Below are 19,365 nucleotides of genomic sequence, written 5' to 3' on the forward strand. Positions count from 1 at the left end.
TCCTCGAGTAGGTAAATGATAAAAATAGAACTTTTGATGTGGAATGCTACCTAGCATAATTCTCAATGTAATTTTCTTTATTGTGGCATGAATGTTCAGATCCAAATGATTTAAAAAAAGTTCATATTGACATAAGAAATAGTAATACTTCAAGCATACTAATCAAAGTAACCATGTCTTCTCAAAATAACATGGCTAAAGAAAGTTCATCCCTACAAAATCATATAGTTTGGTCATGCTCCATTTTTGTCACACAAGAATGCTCTCATCTTGCACACCCTCGATGACAAGCCAAGCAATTTTTTCATACTTTAGCAATCTCAAACTTTTTTCAACTTTCACGCAATACATGAGCGTGAGCCATGGATATAGCACTATGAGTGGAATAGAATATGATGATGGAGGTTGTGTGGAGAAGACAAAAAAAAGGAAGAAAGTCTCATGTTAACAAGGCTAATCAACGGGCTACAAAGATGCCCATCAATTGATGTCAACATGAGGAGTAGGGATTGCCATGCAAGGGATGCGCTAGAGCTATAAATGTATGAAAGCTCAACAAAAGAAACTAAGTGGGTGTGCATCCAACTTGCTTGCTCACGAAGACCTAGGGCATTTTGAGGAAGCCCATCATAGGAATATACAAGCCAGGTTCTATAATGAAAAATTCCCACTAGTATATGAAAGTGACAACAAATGAGACTCTCTATATGAAGAACATGGTGCTACTTTGAAGCACACGTGTGGAAAAAGATAGTAACATTGTCCCCCTTTTTTCCTTTTTTGGGCCTTTCCTTTTTTTGACCTTTCTCTTTTTTTATAAGGGACAATGATCTAATAATGATGATCATCACACTTCTATTTATTTACAACTCATGAGTTACAACTCAAAACTAGAACAAGATATGACTCTACATGAATGCCTCCGGTGGTGTACCGGGATGGGCAATGAATCAAGGTGGCTTTGCCACAAATACAATGTCAACTACATAATCATTCAAGGCAATATGACAATGATGATGTGTGTCATGATGATGAATGGAACGGTGGAAAGTTGCATGTCAATATATCTCGGAGTGGCTATGGAAATGCCATAATAGGTACGTATGGTGGCTGTTTTGAGGAAGATATAAGGAGGTTTATGTGTGATAGAGCGTATCGTATCACGGGGTTTGGATGCATCGCCGAAGTTTGCACCAACTCTCAAGGTGAGAAAGGGCAATGCATGGTACCGAAGAGGCTAGCAATGATGGAAGGGTGAGAGTGCATATAATCCATGGACTCAACATTAGTCATAAATAACTCATATACTTATTGCAAAAATCTTCAAGTCATCAAAAACCAAGCACTACGCGAATGCTCCTAGGGGGATAGATTGGTAGGAAAAGACCATCGTTCGTCCCCGACCGCCACTCATAAGGATGACAATCTAAGAACACCTCATATTTCAAATTTGTTACACAACGGTTACCATACGTGCATGCTACGGGACTTGCCAACTTCAACACAAGCATTCTTTAAATTCACAATTACCCAACTATCATGACTCTAATATCACCACCTCCATATCTCAGAACAATTATCAAGCATCAAATTGATCATAGCATCCAATTCACTTCCTATGATAGTTTTTATTATACCCAACTTGGATGCTCATCATTCCAGGACCAATTTTATAACCATAGAAAATACCATGCTGTCCTAAGAGACTCTCAAAATTATATAAGTGAAGCATGAGAGATCAATAATTTCTAAAAAATCAAGCCACCACCGTGCTCTAAAAGATATAAGTGAAGCACTAGAGCAAAACTATCTAGCTCAAAAGATATAAGTGAAGCACATAGAGTATACTAATAAATTCCAATCAAGTGGGTTTCTCCCAAAAGGTGTGTACAGCAAGGATGATTGTGGTAAACTAAAAAGCAAAGACTGATATCATACAAGACACTCCAAGCAAAACACATATCATGTGGCGAATAAAAATATAACTCCAAGTAAAGTTATCGATAGACGAAGATGAAAGAGGGGATGCCTTCTGGGGCATCCCCAAGCTTAGGCTTTTGGTTATCCTTGAATATATTGTGGTGCCATGGGCATCCCCAAGCTTAGGCTCTTGCCACTCCTTATTCCATAGTCCGTCAAATCTTTACCCAAAACTTGAAAACTTCACAACACAAAACTCAACAGGAAATCTCATAAGCTCCGTTAGTGCAAGAAAGAAAAACCACCACATAAGGTACTATAATGAACTCATTATTTATTTATATTGGTGTTAAACCTAATGTATTCCAACTTCTCTATGGTTCATAACTACCAATACTAGCCATAGATGCATCAAAATAAGCAAACAACACACGAAAAACAGAATCTGTCAAAAACAGAACAGTCTGTAGCAATCTGTAACTTTCGAATACTTCTGGAACTCTAAACATCCTACCAAAATAGGAAGTCCTGGAAAATTTGTCTATTGATCTACATAGAAAAGAATCAACACCAAAGCACATTTCTGTGATTTACTAAAATTATTTTCGTGCGTGCAGAAGTTTCTGTTTTTCAGCAGAATCAAATTAACTATCACCATAGGTTATCCTATAGGTTCTACTTGGCACAAACACTAATTAAAACATGAAAACACATCTAAACATAAGCTAGATGAAATATTTATTAATAAACAGAAGCAAAAAGCAAAAATAAAATAAAATTGGGTTGCCTCCCAACTAGCGCTATCGTTTAACGCCCCTAGCTAGGCATAAAAGCGAGGATAGATCTAAGTAGTGCCATAATAATAAGATAGATCACGAAAACTCATCTCATATTCTCTACGTTCAACAACAAGTTTTCTTTGAGGCAATCAAAAGTAATCAAAAGGGCTAACTTTAATGGGACAAAAGTCCCCAAGGTCAATCTCAGGAGGTATGGGTTCCTCCTTTGGCCCTTCATATTGCACAACCAATTCATCATTCTAAACATTCTTTTGACAGAACCTCTTGTGTCTACACTCAAGGGAATATCCTAGCTAATTATTTCAAATAGCAAAATCATTATTAAGTTCAGAAATTTTGTCAATTAGAACAGTGGTAGGAACCTTTTTTCTAAGGTTTTCATTAAAAGCAACATAGTCCAAAGATTGGAAACACATTATTTCCTCTTGATCGAAGAGGATCACTTCTATGGGGGGACGGCCGGCGTCCACCCTATAGTGCGCAAAAATTTCTTTCGCTTCTTTTATTATAAATCTAAACTCATGTGCCAAAAAGATAGTAGCCGTGCGCTTAACAGAAGAATGCTCAATATTAGAAAATTCTAGGAAAATCCTTTGTATGCAAGGATGCATGTGCATAAACTGTCTTTCAAGTTCAACTATAAGCATGGCGATAGCACCTGCAAGACTACTAGTTCTATGCAAGATAGAACTACCCATAGAAGGTAAAGCACCGACACAAGTAAAGAAATCTTGAATAACCCCTTTTCCAATAATATTACCACTACCGATTCGAACCTTTTTAGTATGTAAGATGGGGGGTTCTTCAGCAAGAGCATCAATGTTTTCCATGTTATCATTATTGTCCATATCGATGATAATCTCCCCAATTTTAGACATAACGACAGAAGAAGTGAGGAGAAAGAGAAAGAGGGAGGCAAACGGAAAGAGAGGGCGAATAAAACGGCAAGGGTGAAGTGGGGGAGAGGAAAACGAGAGGCAAATGGCAAATAATGTAATGCGAGGGAGATGAGTTTGTGATAGGTACTTGGTATGTCTTGACTTGAGCGAAGACCTCCCTGGCAATGGCGCCAGAAATCCTTCTTGATAAGTCTTGAGCTTGCGTTGGTTTTCCTTGAAGAGGAAAGGGTGATGCAGCAAAGTAGTGTAAGTATTTCCCTCAGTTTTTGAGAACCAAGGTATCAATCCAGTAGGAGGCTCCTCAAAAGTCCCACGCACCTACACAAACAAACAAGAACCTTGCAACCAACAAAATAAAGGGGTTGTCAATCCCTTCACGTTCACTTGCGAAAGTGAGATCTGATAGAGATAATATGATAAGATAATTTTTTTTGGTATTTTTATGATATAGATTGGAAAATAAACGATGCAAATAAAAGTAGATGAAAAACTTATATGATAAAAGGTAGACCCGGGGGCCATAGGTTTCATTAGTGGCTTCTCTCAAGATAGCATAAGTATTACGGTGGGTGAACAAATTACTATCGAGCAATTGATAGAACAGCACATAGTTATGAGATTATCTAGGCATGATCATGTATATAGGCATCACGTCCATGACAAGTAGACCGACTCCTTCCTGCATCTACTACTATTACTCCACACATCGACCGACTCTTGCCTGCATCTAGAGTATTAAGTTCATAAGAACAGAGTAACGCATTAAGAAAGATGACATGATGTAGAGGGATAAACTCACGCAATATGATATAAACCCCATCTTTTTATCCTCGATGGCAACAATACAATACGTGCCTTGCGCCCCTGCTGTCATTGGGAAAGGACACCGAAAGATTGAACCCAAAGCTAAGTACTTCTTCCATAGCAAGAAAGATCAATCTAGTAGGCCAAACCAAACTGATAATTCGAAGAGACTTGCAAAGATAACTTAATCACACATAAAAGAATTCAGAGGAGATTCAAATATTTCTCATAGATAAACTTGATCATAAACCCATAATTCATTAGATCTCGATAAACACACCGCAAAAAGAGTTACATTGAATAGATGTCCAAGAAGATCAAGGAGAACTTGGTATTGAGAATCAAAGAGAGAGAAGAAGCCATCCAGGTAATAACTATGGACCCGAAGGTCTGTGGTAAACTACTCACAACTCATCGGAGAGGCCTTGGAGATGATGTAGAGGCCCTCCATGGTCGATTCCCCCTCCGGCGGAGCGCCGACGAAGGCTCCAATATGGGATCTCGCGGATACAGAAGGTTGCGGCAGTGAAAATAGTTTTTCGTGGTGCTCCTAGATGTTTTCGGGGTACGTGGGTATATATAGGAGGAAGAAGTAGATCGGTGGACGCTCGAGGGGCCCACGAGCATGGGGGGCGCGCCCACCCCTAGGGAACGCGCCGGGCACCCTCGTGGCTGCCTCCTCTATTGCTTGACGTCCACTCCAAGTCCCCTGGATTACGTTTATTCCAAAAAGATCGCTCGCGAAGATTTCATTCCGTTTGGACTCCGTTTGATATTCCTTTTGTTCAAAACACTGAAATAGGCAAAAAAAAACAGCAATTTGGGCTGGGCCTCCGGTTAGTAGGTTAGTCCCAAAAATGATATAAAAGTGTAAAGTAAAGCCCATAAACATCCAAAATGGGTAATATAATAGTATGGAACAATCAAAAATTATAGATACGTTGGAGACGTATTAGTATGCCAGCAATCCATGAGATTGTGCATCACGTCCGTCTTTTGGTTTAAGAGAAATTGATAAGAATTTAACATTACACGTGCGACGTGGTTCCTAAATTATCTGCACAGGAAATTTTTACATATACACATCATATGAGTAAAATTTATTCGATTCCAAATCTTGTATTCAGTGGAGGAGAGAACAGATCATGGATTTAAAGAATGGAGTTACAGTATGATGTAATCATGCATAAGTATAGAAAAGCCCACATTTGTACTCCTTGAAAAAATTAATTAACAATTACACTTAACCATGTGTATGTACAATTGCTATTTTTCTTGAAACATCAAGTACAACAATTACCTTTAGAATGGCAACAATGTCCTCTCTGTAGTTCTTATGTAAATAGCGACAACAAATACACTATGATGACAATAGCCACATCTCGCGTAGCGCTAAGTGCTGCTACGACCAATTGACTCATGCCCAAACACCTATCATGTATAAACATACATAGATGACTGACTGCTACAACTAAGTGCTTCCCAATTCCTCAGGTTACAACATGCAACTGAAGGATGTACATAATCACAAACTGTCTTCAGTCATAATGCAGATGAAGGTACATAATTATTTGTTTTCTCAATGCATCAAAGCTCACTTCCAATAAGATGGAGGTGCAGCATGCTGAGAGGGAGGGGGGAGGGGAAGAGAGAAGGAGGTTGCATGGTCTCTATCGTGTTAATGAATTGCACACCTTGATAGCAGAAATATTATATAGCATCTATGTAGTAATTGGATAAAAAATAAAGAAGATATGCTGTAATGATAACTAATATTATACAACAAACAATAATATTCTCAAAACTCCTCAAAACTAAACCTCTAACAACTGCCAGTGGCTTGTATCGACTTGCAGGGGGCCCATATTAGAACTGTAGGAAGATGAAACATATAAAGTCATATTACATAAAAACATGGAAGCATAAACATCATTTAGTCAGGTATTTCAGCTAGGAGCTTGCTCCACCCAGTCAAACACAACCCTTGCAAGCTCGTATGTCCTATTCCTAGATTCGGTATTGTTGCTTAGTTCTGCCTATTGGACAATAGCTCCTTCCTTTGTGCTTGTTCGAACAACAAAATAAAGAGATCTGTGATCAAACCCTCCCACCCCCAACCCATCAGAAATTGTAGGACTATCTAATTGTCATCCAGGCTGTAGTATGCTCACTATCAACCCCACCAACACAAAATTAGTCCATCAGAAATGCTACCAAAATAAGCCATGTAATTTTTCCTACACTACAATTCAGGAACTACTAACACCAAATTCATGTTGATATTCAGACGCACAAATAGTCTACATCAACTACTGCATGGTACACGAAAAACAGGGAATCACCTCTTCATTCAACCAGGCACACCAGGAATTACTTTTCCTGTTAATTCCACCGACCACGTTGGCATATCTCCCTTCCTTGTCGGCTCTATTCATCTGCCGCCGCTGTAGCATAGACACAATTGAGTGATTTAGCCAATGTGAAACTGATGTTTTACTTGCACTTAACTTAAATTGGAAGTAAAAAATAAACTATGCACATCAGCAGAAATGATTATCAACAAAGCCATAATGTAGTGCCACGGGAAACAACACCAAATAAAGCATCATTACTTTATAGGTGCAAGAAAGAAAGATGCTAGCAACATTGCTGCACCCGAAACTGTAAATATCGAGTCCCTAGCCACTTGTTTGGCTTTCCTGAAAGAAGTTGCCATCTATATTGATCAATCACCCAGCCAACATCCCTTCGGAGACAACTATTTCGTCGCTTCGCTCGTCGTGCTCATTCTCAGTTAGCACAACATCTCCTTTAGGCTAGTCAAGCTGCAAAATTTTGCAAAACATACCAGCCTTTGCCCAGACATTGGGGAAAGGTGTTGGCGCCTTCGTCGTTGAATCTGCGGACAACCAAAAAGATGAAATCAATGTCCATGCCTCGAAAATCAACACAATATTTCCTCTCTCGATCTCCTTGCTTGTTCCATCCTCGCTCTGCTCATCCATGGGAGGCGGCAGAGCTAGAACAGGGGAGCCGGTGTGGGCTGGAGGCTGTCCATGAGGAGTGACTGCATGGGATCCGGCAAGCATCATCTCTATAGCAGGTTGTGACTTGTGAGCCACATTGGATTGGAGAGGACATGGGTGTGGAGCCGGCGAGCAGCACCCCGGGGGAGTGGAAATGAAGGTGCCAGGGAGAGGTGATGGATCCTTGTGCACGACATCAAGGGGCCATGTCAGAGATGCCTTGGGAGGCGCGCCGATGGTGAGGTGAGTCACCGTGGCGGGGTCGCGCAGAATCATGGCTTCCACCGGCGCTCCATCATGGCTACCGGTGGGTGTCGTTCTCCAGGGAGCCGGTGGCCGGGGCTTTGTCAAGGCTATTGAACGGCGGCAGAGTACTATGACAACGACTACAATGGAAGGAGGGAGGTCGGCGAGGGCTGTCGGGAGATGAGGCCGGAGGGATCGGTGCGGCGGCGGAGGGAACCCTAACACCGGGGCTGTTGCCTTCTCGTATGCGAGAGAGGCTTCGTCGAATCATTTTTTCAATTAAAGATTAAAGATAAAGATATGGTGTACGGGTTGATTCTAATAAAGATGAGGTGACTACGGATAGGAAGAAGCATATTATGACATAGGAAGAAAGCGCATTGCGACGGTGAACCCGACAGACTCAATCCGTGCTTTATTATTAGGGAGAGATGGTGGACTCTCATGGCAAAACTGGGTTTAAGGATATTTGGAAGCACAAGTAGTATCTCTACTTGGTGCAAGGAATTTTGCTAGCATGAGGGGGAAAGGAAAGCTCAACATGTTTGAATGATCCATGACAATATACTTTAATTGATATGTGAGAAAACATAAACCATTACGTTGTCTTCCTTGTCCAACACCAAATCTTTAGCATGTCATACTTTAGTGAGTGCTCACAATCATAAAAGATGTCCAAGATAGTATATTTATATGTGAAAACCTCTCTTTCTTTATTACTTCCTATTAATTGCAACGATGACCAAAACTATGTTTGCCAACTCTCAACAACTTTTAATCATCATACCCTCTATATGTGAAGTCACTACTATCCATAAGATCAATATGAACCCCTTTTTTTTATTCTTTTGTGCACTTAAGATCATAGCAAGATAGCAAAGCCCTTGACTCAACACTAATCTTTATTGTATATAGCTCATGGACTCGATTACATAGAGGGATCACAAAGCAAAACTCAAAACTTATTCATACCAAAACTTTATTCTACTAGATCAAGATATTATCAAAAGGATCGAATTAAGAAAAACGGTAAAGATAGGAGTGTGATGGTGATACGATACCGGGGCAACTCCCCCAAGCTTGGCAGTTGCCAAGGGGAGTTCCCATACCCATGTGATTATGTCCTCGGAGGTGGTGAAGAAGGGGTTGTTGATGATGTAGACTTGTCGTCCGTCTTCCAAGGCATAGGCTCACCATCATAGAAGGATGATCAAGTCTCCGGGATCCTCAAATCTGCAGCCAAACTCATCCTTTTGAATCTATATTCATACTCATAGTTTTGGTTTTGCAGGTCATAGATCTGGGCATGGAGGTGCTCGATTTTCTCATGAAGCTTGAAGATGGTCTCCCCAATGTTCTTGGCGTCCAGCTTGTGGTTGTTGGTGAACTCCGCGATCATCATCTGGTTGGCGTTAAGTCCACGCTCCACCATCCCTTGGCACTTGAAAACTTGTTGTTCCATCGCTTTGAGCTTTGTCTCCACACTTCCGGTACTCCTTGGTCCCTCCACATCGCGGATGTGCAACACCCCCTCACGCATATCAATGGTTTGCGGGTGATGCAGCACCTCCGCGAGGTAGGGGTTGAGGACCCTCTCGAAAAACTTGTCCTTGGGAGCGCTTGAAGACGTCATGGTGCTCTAGATCTGTCAGAAAAACAGCTCGAAACAAAGACAGTGGATATTTGCGTGATACGGTGGTCTAAACCTTCGGGAGATTGTATAATGAATTTTTACCGACCAAAAGAAGTATCGTGCAAGAAAATGGAGTCCAGAGAGCACACGAGGTGCCCACGAGGCAGGGGGCGCACCCAGCAAGGTAGGGCGCGCCCTCCACCCTCGTGGACGCCTCGTGTCCTTCCCGGACTACTTCTTATTTTCCTATTTTCTTAAATATTCCAAAAGGGAGAAAAATTGATATTTGAACTGTTTTGGAGTCGGTTTACTTACCGCACCACATACCTATTCCTTTTCGTAGTCTGAAACGTTCTCGAAAGTGTCCCTTATGTATTCCTCCAGGGTTACGATTTCAATAATATTAGTTTCAACATTTATAGGATACCTGATATATAGTGTTCGATTCTTTGACCGTTCACCACCTTTGGATTTGTGCCTTCGAAGTTATTGATTTTTATGGCACCGGAATGATAAACCTCCTTGATAACGTAAGGGCCTTCCCATTTAGAGAGAAGTTTTCCTGCAAAAAATCTTAAACGGGAGTTGAAAAGCAAAACATAATCACCTATATCCTCTTGTCATGCCATCTTTTAACTTTTTTCTTTAAACAGCTTGGCATTCTCATAAGCTTGGTTCTCCATTCATCTAGTGAGCTAATATCAAATAACCTCTTCTCACCGGCAAGTTTGAAATCATAATTTAGCTCTTTAATATCCCAATATGCCTTATGTTCTAGTTCGAGAGGTAAGTGACATGCTTTTCCGTAAACCATTTTATATGGAGACATACCCATAGGATTCTTATATGCAGTTCTATAGGCCCATAATGCATCATCAAGTTTCTTGGAGCAATTCTTTCTAGATCTATTAACAGTATTTTGCAAAATTAATTTGATCTCTCTATTACTCAACTCTACTTGACCACTAGACTGTGGGTGATAAGGAGATGCAATTCTATGATTAACATCATACTAAGCAAGCATTTTACGAAAAGCACCATGAATAAAATGTGAACCACCATCAGTCATGAGATATCTAGGGACTCCAAACCTTGGAAAAATAACTTCTTTAAACATCTTAATAAAATGTTATGATCAGCACTACTAGTTGGAATAGCTCCTACCCACTTAGTAACGTAATCAACAGCAACTAAAATATGTGTATACCCATTAGAGGCAGGAAAAGGTCCCATATAATGAAAGCCCCAAACATCAAATGGTTCAATAACAAGAGAATAATTCATAGGCATTTCTTGACGTCTACTAATATTACCAATTCTTTGACATTCATCACAAGACAAGACAAACTTACGGGCATCTTTGAAGAGAGTAGGCCAATAAAAACCGGATTGCAATACCTTATGTGTAGTTCTATCTCCAGCATGGTGTCCTCCATATGCCTCGGAGTGACACTGTAACACCCCAGTTGTAACATGTCCCAATTTGGCAATATATCAACTTGACCTTCATCCAATTCTTGTGGGTTTTATCATGTTTGGCCTCACCTTGTTTGGTTATGTGTTTTATTCTTTTCATTGTCATGCTCACCTTACCATATTGCATTTGTGCCTCTTGTCATTTTGCATTCATCCTCATCATGTGCATGTTGTGATCTCATACATATTATGTTGTTGCATGCTCAATGCATAAACCTTGCATCACCACCTCCTCCTTCCCTCTACTTCCTTTTTTTGTCAAGTGCTATTTTTCCTTCTCCTTAAATGTTCATAGTCTCCCTATAAATCTTGCTCCATGCCCTAAACCTCTCTGCCAAATATCTCCTTATTTGAAGTTGTTTTGGTCAGGTTCAAAAATGACACAAGTTTGCATTATATTCAAACTTGTCTTATTTTTCTACCTCTAAAAATGCCCAATGCAATTTATTAAAATAGTGGATAATTCCAGGAGTTTGAGAATATTTTCTTTATACTCTAACTCCTCTCCTATTACCCTGTGCTTTTCTATTTCTATTTCTGTTTGCACAAATAGAAAAAGAAGAGCAGAGGGCAGCAGCCCCCCCGGGCCTCCCGCAGCCCAGCCAAGGCTTTTCTGCCCGCCAGCCCAGCCAGCCGAGGCCTTTCCAGCCCAGCCAGTGCAGCCTGCTAGCCCGCTTGCACGCTCTCGCACTCACCCGCTCGCGCCCTCGTCGTTTCTCACCCAACCGCGATGCTACCCAGTAGCCCGTACGCCCACGTGTCCTTCGCGGCCCCACTAGCCAGCCTCTGGCTACAGCGCACCCGCCCCTCACCTTTTCGTCAAGCTCGCGCCAGGCGCGCACATGGCCACGGCCGCGTCGACGCCGTGCTCCACCCGTCGCCCTGGCCCCCCTTTTAACCCCTCTCCATGTCCACACAACCCCTAGGGTTTCCCTCTTCCTCTCATCGCCGCCGCCAGGTGAGTAGAACCACCAGATCCACCGCAACCGCTCCGTCCCGAGCGCACCTGAGAGCGCACCTCGTCGCCGGCGTGCTCTCCGGTCACCCCAACCCCGTAGATCGTGTCCTTCTTCTTCCTTGTCGTCGTCTTCTTCCACGACGTCGACTACGGTGCCCCGGACGACGAGTTCCTCGATGTCCTCTGCTTCCACTTCCGCTCGGTCAGGACCGCGCCAAGGTTCAGAGCTCCAATTCATCGCCGTCAGCTCGTCTCCGTCGACCACTTCGTGTCCTTGGGTGAGCTGGGTAACGCACCATCCTCTCCCATCCATACCTTTCGCGTTTAGGCACCTCCTAGGGTTCGTTCGATTCGTGTCTTTGCCGTGCTCCCGGTGACCCAGCGTAGCTATAACTATCTGTTGCGCACGTAGGTGCAGAAACAGCTCCGCGCCCCGGTTCGCGCCTAGCGCGCCCCTCCGCTGGCCTCACCCTGCCCGTGTGCACGCTCATTTCCGCGCGCACCCGGCCTTTCCGTGTGTCGCCGTAGTTGCTGCTGCCGCTCGCCGCGGACGCCATGGCCCCGAGCCGAGTAACTGCCCGAGCTCGACGCCCCTGCAATCCCCTCGTAGCTGCATGCATCCTTACCCCTTTCCGCACGCCCGCCGAAGACCCTGTGCCCGTTGGTTGCCGCCGTTGCCCTCGCCGGCGCCGTCGTCTTCTCTGGTTGCAACAGAGGAGCTCGATCTGGTGTCTATCTAAAAGGGGCCGAACCCCTTTTCCTATCAGTAGAACCTAGCTAGCCCAGTGGTTGCCGATGCAGTACCACACCAGGGAGACCCGGGTTCGATACCCCGCGGGTGCATTATTCTCCCCCCCTTTTTACTGTTTCTTTGCACTGTGAGTATGACAGGGTGACCCCACCTGTCATCCTCCCTTGGCCCTGTTTGTTACTTTACTTTTTATTTTATTGTTGTTCCCTATGATATTCCATTTCTGGCATATGGAATCTATCCATTTCGGGCAAGTCCATTTCTGGACGTTTCCAAATATGGAAAATGCCATTTCTGTCATATTCCATTTAGGGCAGGTTTTATCTTAGTGCATTTGTGATGATTTTTCTAAAGCAACCATAACATATTATATATGTTTTTGGGGTAGAAAAATCCCACCAATCCAGTGGTGGCATTAGTTTCTGCATTTGAGCAAGTTCATGAACATGTCATCTCAATCTATGTTGCTGTTTTAAGCAGTTTGCATCATATCTTGTCGTGCTTGTCATTTGCAAACCGTGCACCCGAATCCGGTGATCTTTATATCGATTTCAACCGAAATCATCTCATCTTTCCAGTGGCATACTTGGTTTGCCAAGTTGATGCCTTGTTCATCCTTTTTCCTCCTGGAGCACGCATATGCATTGCATATCACATCTCGCATATCATGACATGTATTGCATCATGTTGTTTGTGCATTGCACCGTGATTTATTGTGGTTCCTTGCTTGTGTTCTTGCTTTGGGTAGAGCCGGGAGACGAGTATGTGCACGAGGAACCTGTTGAGTACGCTAACGAGGATCAAGCCTTCGACAACTCTGAGAACCTTGCAGGCAAGATGACCATACCTTCCATATCACTTCTATCTTTGCTTGCTAGTACTCGCTCTATCGCTATGTTAGCTCTACCTGCCATTGTTTACCATGCCTCCCATTGCCATGTCAAACCTCTAACTATCCTGTCCTAGCAAACCGTTGTTTGGCTATGTCACCGCTTTTGCTCAACCCCTCTTATAGCGTTGTTAGTTGCAGGTGAAGATGAAGTTTGTTCCTGGTCGGAACATGAATATTTTGGGATATCACAATATCTCCTTTTTAAATTAATGCACCTTATATACTTGGTAAAGGGTGGAAGGCTCGGCCTTATTCCTGGTGACTTGTTCCACTCTTGCCGCCCTAGTTTCCGTCATACCGGTGTTATGTTCCTTGATTTTGCGTTCCTTACACGGTTGGGTGATTTATGGGACCCCCTTAACAGTTCGCTTTGAATAAAACTCCTCCAGAAAGGGCCCAAAATTGGTTTTACCATTTGCCACCTAAGCCATTTTCCCTTGGGTTTTCACGAGCCCAAGGGTCATCTTTATTTTAACCCCCCCCCAGGCCAGTGCTCCTTCGAGTGTTGGTCCGAACTGAGCAGCCTGCGGGGCCACCTCGGGGCAACTTGAGGGTTGGTTTTACTCGTAGCTTGACTCATCCGGTGTGTCCTGAGAACGAGATACCTACGACTCCTATCGGGATTTGTCGGCACATCGGGCGGCTTTGCTGGTCTTGTTTATCATTGTCGAAATGTTTTGCGAACCGGGATTCCGAGACTGATCGGGTCTTCCCGGGAGAAGGTTTATCCTTCATTGACCGTGAGAGCTTGTGATGGGCTGAGTTGGGACACCCCTGCAGGGTATATAATCTTTCGAAAGCTGTGCCCGCGGTTATGAGGCAGATGGGAATTTGTTAATGTCCGGTTGTAGATAACTTGACACTTGACTTCAATAAAATGCATCAACCGCGTGTGTAGCCGTGATGGTCTCTTCTCGGCGGAGTCCGGGAAGTGAACACGGTTTGAGTTATGCTTGACGTAAGTAGTTTCAGGATCACTTCTTGATTGCTTCTAGCTTCTCGACCGACGCGTTGCTTCTCTTCTCGCTCTCACTTGCGTATGTTAGCCACCATATATGCTCAGTGCTTGCCGCAGCTCCACCATATTACACCTTTTCCTACCTATGAGCTTAAATAGTCTTGATCTCGCGGGTGTGAGATTGCTGAGTCCCCGTGGCTCACAGATTCTACCAAAACAGATGCAGGTGCCGAGGATACTGGCGCAGATGGCGCAACTGAGCTGAAGTGGGAGTTTGACGAGGCCCTTGGTCGTTACTATGTATCGTTTCCAGATGATCAGTAGTGGAGCCAGTCGGGGCGATCGGGGATCTAGCATTTGGGGTTGTCTTCTTTTCATTTGAACTTGACCGTAGCCGGTCTATGAGTGTATTTTGAATGATGTATGATCTTAAGTTATGTATTGTGTGAAGTGGCGATTGTAAGCCAACTCTCTTTATCCCATTCTTGTTCATTACATGGGATTGTGTGAAGATGACCCTTCTTGCGACAAAACCACCATGCGGTTATGCCTCTAAGTCGTGCTTCGACACGTGGGAGATATAGCCGCATCGTGGGTGTTACAAGTTGGTAATCAGAGCCATCCCCGACTTAGGAGCCCCCTACTTGATTGTTTGCTGGCGATGTTGAGTCTAGAACAAAATTTTTTTGAGTCTTAGGATTATATATATCGGAGTGTAGGATTCTTTTTACTCCTCAGTCCCTTCGTCGCTCTGGTGAGGTCTCCTGACGTAGATGTTTTGACTTTCCTCTTCTCTAATTTCACTAAAAAAAATTTAGGATCACGCGGGTATCTTGGAATCGTTCCGATGGTTTTGTGACGAGAACATTGTTCTTGGTGCCTCCTGACATTTAGGGGTTGTGGCAGTGTCCCGGGGAGTTGAGCTCCAAGGTGTTGTCGTCACAATTTTATCGTTGCAGTTCTGGAATACCTGAGTTTTGCCGACATCGAAAATCTCTTTTATGCAGTTGTTGGTGAGATAACCTCGACGTCACCCAGTACTGGGGAGTTCGGGAGTATTGCCATAACTCGTATAACGGATGCTTTTCAAAGGTTGAGGTACACGATTTCCGAAGGTTTCTTGGTTATGTGTTGACGGATGGATACAGCTGGATGTAGGGATTGTTAGTTTGGGTGAGATATATTGCTTCCCTTGTATCCCCAACACCTGATTGCATAACCAGAAAGTTTCGGGAGTTTATAGGTGGGATTCAAGTAGCTCTAGCATTTCTTCCCGCAGATATTTGGTTTGTGATTGGGTAATCCTTACCACTTATTTGTTCCAGTTGTAACTTGTTTATTTCATTCATCAATCTCTTATCAAGTGGCTTCTCACCTTAATGGATGTGTGATGTTTGCTTTGGAATTCATTCGTTCATCTATGTTCGAATGTTTATTGTGAAGACTATATGTTGCAATTTCTATCCGTTGATTCAACTTGTCTATCTGTCTATCAAGATGCTAACGGATGTCACCCTCTTCAGGATGGCTCCGCCAACGCGTCAAAATTCGGAACACAATGATGGGAGTCAGGCGAACCCTCCACCTCCACCTCCGCCTCCGGAGGCATGGCAAGCTTTGATGGAAGCCTCAAACGCCCATGCCCAGATGATGATCCAGCTCATGCAATAGCGCAACCAAGGCCAAGGCAACCAAGGGAATCAAGGTCAAGGGCAGTTCAATCATCAGCCTCTATTTCCTACCCTCAACCAGTTCCTGGCAAATCAGCCGAAGTCTTTCAGCTACTGTGTCGAGGCCACAGACGCCGATGATTGGCTCGTGGATATCAACAAGCATTTTGAATGCAGCAATGTCAGGCCTGAGGACTATGTCAAGTTCGCTTCTTTTCAGCTCAAGGATCAGGCAGCTGATTGGTTCCAGCAATACAAGGATTCCAGAGGTGGTCGAGTGATTCCTTGGACTGATTTCTGTCGGGACTTTAAAGCTCACCACATTCCTACCAGTGTTGTTGAGAGCAAGCGTGAGGAGTTCCGCAATCTCAAGCAAGGCAACATGTCAGTGTACGAATACAACAAGCTGTTTCAGAAACTTGCTCGCTTCGCTAAGCAAGATGTTCCTGATGAGAAGAGTATGATCTATCAGTTCAGAGGTGGCCTTAGAGAGGATCTGCAGTTAGCTCTCGTTCTTGTTGAGCCTACTCAGTTTGATCAATTCTACAATATGGCACTCAAGCAAGAAGGTGCTCAGCTCAAGTGTGAGGCTTCTAAGAAGAGAATCAGGGATGCAGTGCAATCTTCTTCTTCCTCACAAGTGGCAGCTAAGCAGTAGAAGTTCTACCTTCCTCCTCCTCCGTTTCATCAGCCTTACCAACAGAAGAACTCAGGTGGTCGTGGATCTTCCCACCCACCCAACCCAAGCTATCAGAACAAGTCTCAGCCTCAAGCTCCAAAGTCGAGTGCTCCTTATCATCGTCCGCTCTTAGAAGTGACTTGCAACAAGTGCCAGCAGAAAGGTCACTACGTGAACAAATGCTTCAATCAAAGGCGCCTTCCTCCTCCTCCTCCTGTGAGATCTTCAAGCAATGCAGTGGTCAAGCATAATCCAAAGTCTGCAAAGGTGAACATGATGAATGCAGCTCAGGCAGAGGATTCTTCAGATGTGATCATCAGTAATCTTCCTGTTAATGATATTCCTGCAAAAGTCTTATTTGATACTGGTGCATCGCATTGTTTCATGTCAAGACCATTTTTTGCCAAGCATGAATCTCTTCATCACATTTGGGTAAACCCATGGATGTCGTTTCTCCGGGTAAACGGTTGAGCTCCAGTTTGGTGGTTCCGGATACCACAATCAAGATGGGTGACTATAGATTTCTGTCTTCTCCAGTTGTTCTTGGCGACTCTGATATTGATCTTATTCTCGGGATGGACTGGCTTTCTAAGCACAAGGCTCGGCTTGATTGTGCTGCCAGGCAAATTCAATTGACACACCCTTCTGAGGATGTTATCATCTATGCCGCTCGTGATGAAACCATTCGGTTGTTTTCTCTCAATGAGAAGGGCGAGTTGGATGCTATTTCTCAAATTCCAGTCGTTTGTGAGTACCAAGATGTCTTTCCAGAAGAGCTTCCGGGTATGCCTCCTCATCGGCCAGTCGAGTTCGTTATTGATCTTGAGCCGGGAACTGAACCCGTTTGCAAGCGTCCATACAAGCTTGGACCCAAGGAGCTGAAGGAATTGAAGAACAACTCGATGAACAAGAGCGTCTGGGTTTGATCAGACCGAGTTCATCCCCATGGGGTTGTGGAGTTCTTTTTGTCCAGAAGAAGGATGGCACGGACCGACTTTGCGTCGATTACCGTCCATTGAACAAGAAGAGAATCAAGAACAAGTATCCACTTCCCAACATCAATGAGCTTTTCGAGCAACTCAAAGGTGCTAAACTATTCTCCAAGCTTGACCTTCGCATGGGTTATCATCAGATTCGCATTCGTGAACAAGATATTCCCAAGACAGCATTCAGAACAAGCTATGGTTCTTATGAATATACTGTCATGTCTTTCCGCCTTGTCAATGCTCCTCCAACTTTCTCTCGCATGATGAACTTTATCTTCAACCCCTACACCAATGAATTCGTTCTGGTGTATCTCGATGATATCTTGGTCTTCTCCAAGAATAAGCAGGATCATGCCAAACATTTGTGATTGGTGCTCGACAAGCTCAGAGAGCATCAATTCTATGCGAAGTTTTCCAAATGTGAGTTCTGGCTTGATGAAGTTCTTTATCTGGGTCACATCATCTCCGCCAAGGGAATTGTTGTTAATCCGGTGAAGGTGTCTGCAGTTGTGAATTGGGAACCTCCTCAGAATGTCAAGCAGCTCCGCAGTTTTCTCGGTCTTGCAAGCTATTGCCAAAGATTCGTTGAGAACTTCTCTAAGATTGCAAAGCCTCTTTCCAACCTCCTCCAGAAGCATGTCAAGTATGTCTGGACGCCTGAGTGCGACGTTGCTTTCAACACCCTCAAAGAGAAGCTAGTCACAGCTCCTGTTTTGACTCCTCCTGATGAATCCAAGCCATTCGAAGTTTTCTGTGATGCTTCCCTTCAAGGTCTCGGTGCTGTGTTGATGCAAGAGAAAAAAGTTGTGGCCTATACCTCTCGTCAGTTGAAGCCCAACGAAAAGAACTACCCCACTCATGATCTTGAGTTGGCGGCAGTTGTCCATGCATTGATAACATGGAGACATCTCTTATTGGGAAGGCAAGTGGACATTTTCACCGATCACAAGAGTCTCAAGTATATCTTCACTCAACCCAACCTTAACCTCAGGAAAACTCGATGGGTCGAAATGATTCAAGAGTACAATTCGAGTATTGAATATACTCCTGGCAAGGCGAATGTGATTGCAGATGCTCTGAGCAGAAAGGCTTATTGCAACAGTCTAATTCTCAAGCCGTTTCAACCGGATCTTTGTGAAGCCTTCCGCAAGCTGAATCTTCAAGTTGTTCCTCAAGGCTTTCTTGCCAACCTCATAGTCTCTCCTACTTTGGAAGATCAAATTCGTGAGGCACAACTCCTGGATACCATGGTGAAGAAGGTGAAACGTGGTATTGACAAGGGCATTCCCAAATACAAGTGCTATTGCTTGGATGACAAAGATACTCTTTTCTTCGAGGATCAAATTGTGGTTCGAAAAGGCGATCTGAGAAAAGTCATCATGAATGAGGCACACAATTCCCTCCTATCCATTCATCCTGGAAGTACAAAGATGTACCATGACCTCAAGCAGTCATATTGGTGGACTCGAATGAAGCGAGAAATTGCTCAATTCGTGAATGAATGTGATCTCTGCAGAAGAGTGAAAGCAGAACACCAAAGACCAGCTGGTCTCCTCCAACCTCTTGCTATTCCGGAATGGAAGTTTGACCATATCAAGATGGACTTCGTGACTGGTTTTCCTAAGTCCAAGCGTGGAAATGATGCTATCTTCGTTGTCATTGACAAG

The sequence above is a fragment of the Triticum dicoccoides genome, chromosome 2B, assembly GCF_002162155.2.
Source record: "Triticum dicoccoides isolate Atlit2015 ecotype Zavitan chromosome 2B, WEW_v2.0, whole genome shotgun sequence".
Classification (NCBI taxonomy): domain Eukaryota; kingdom Viridiplantae; phylum Streptophyta; class Magnoliopsida; order Poales; family Poaceae; genus Triticum; species Triticum dicoccoides.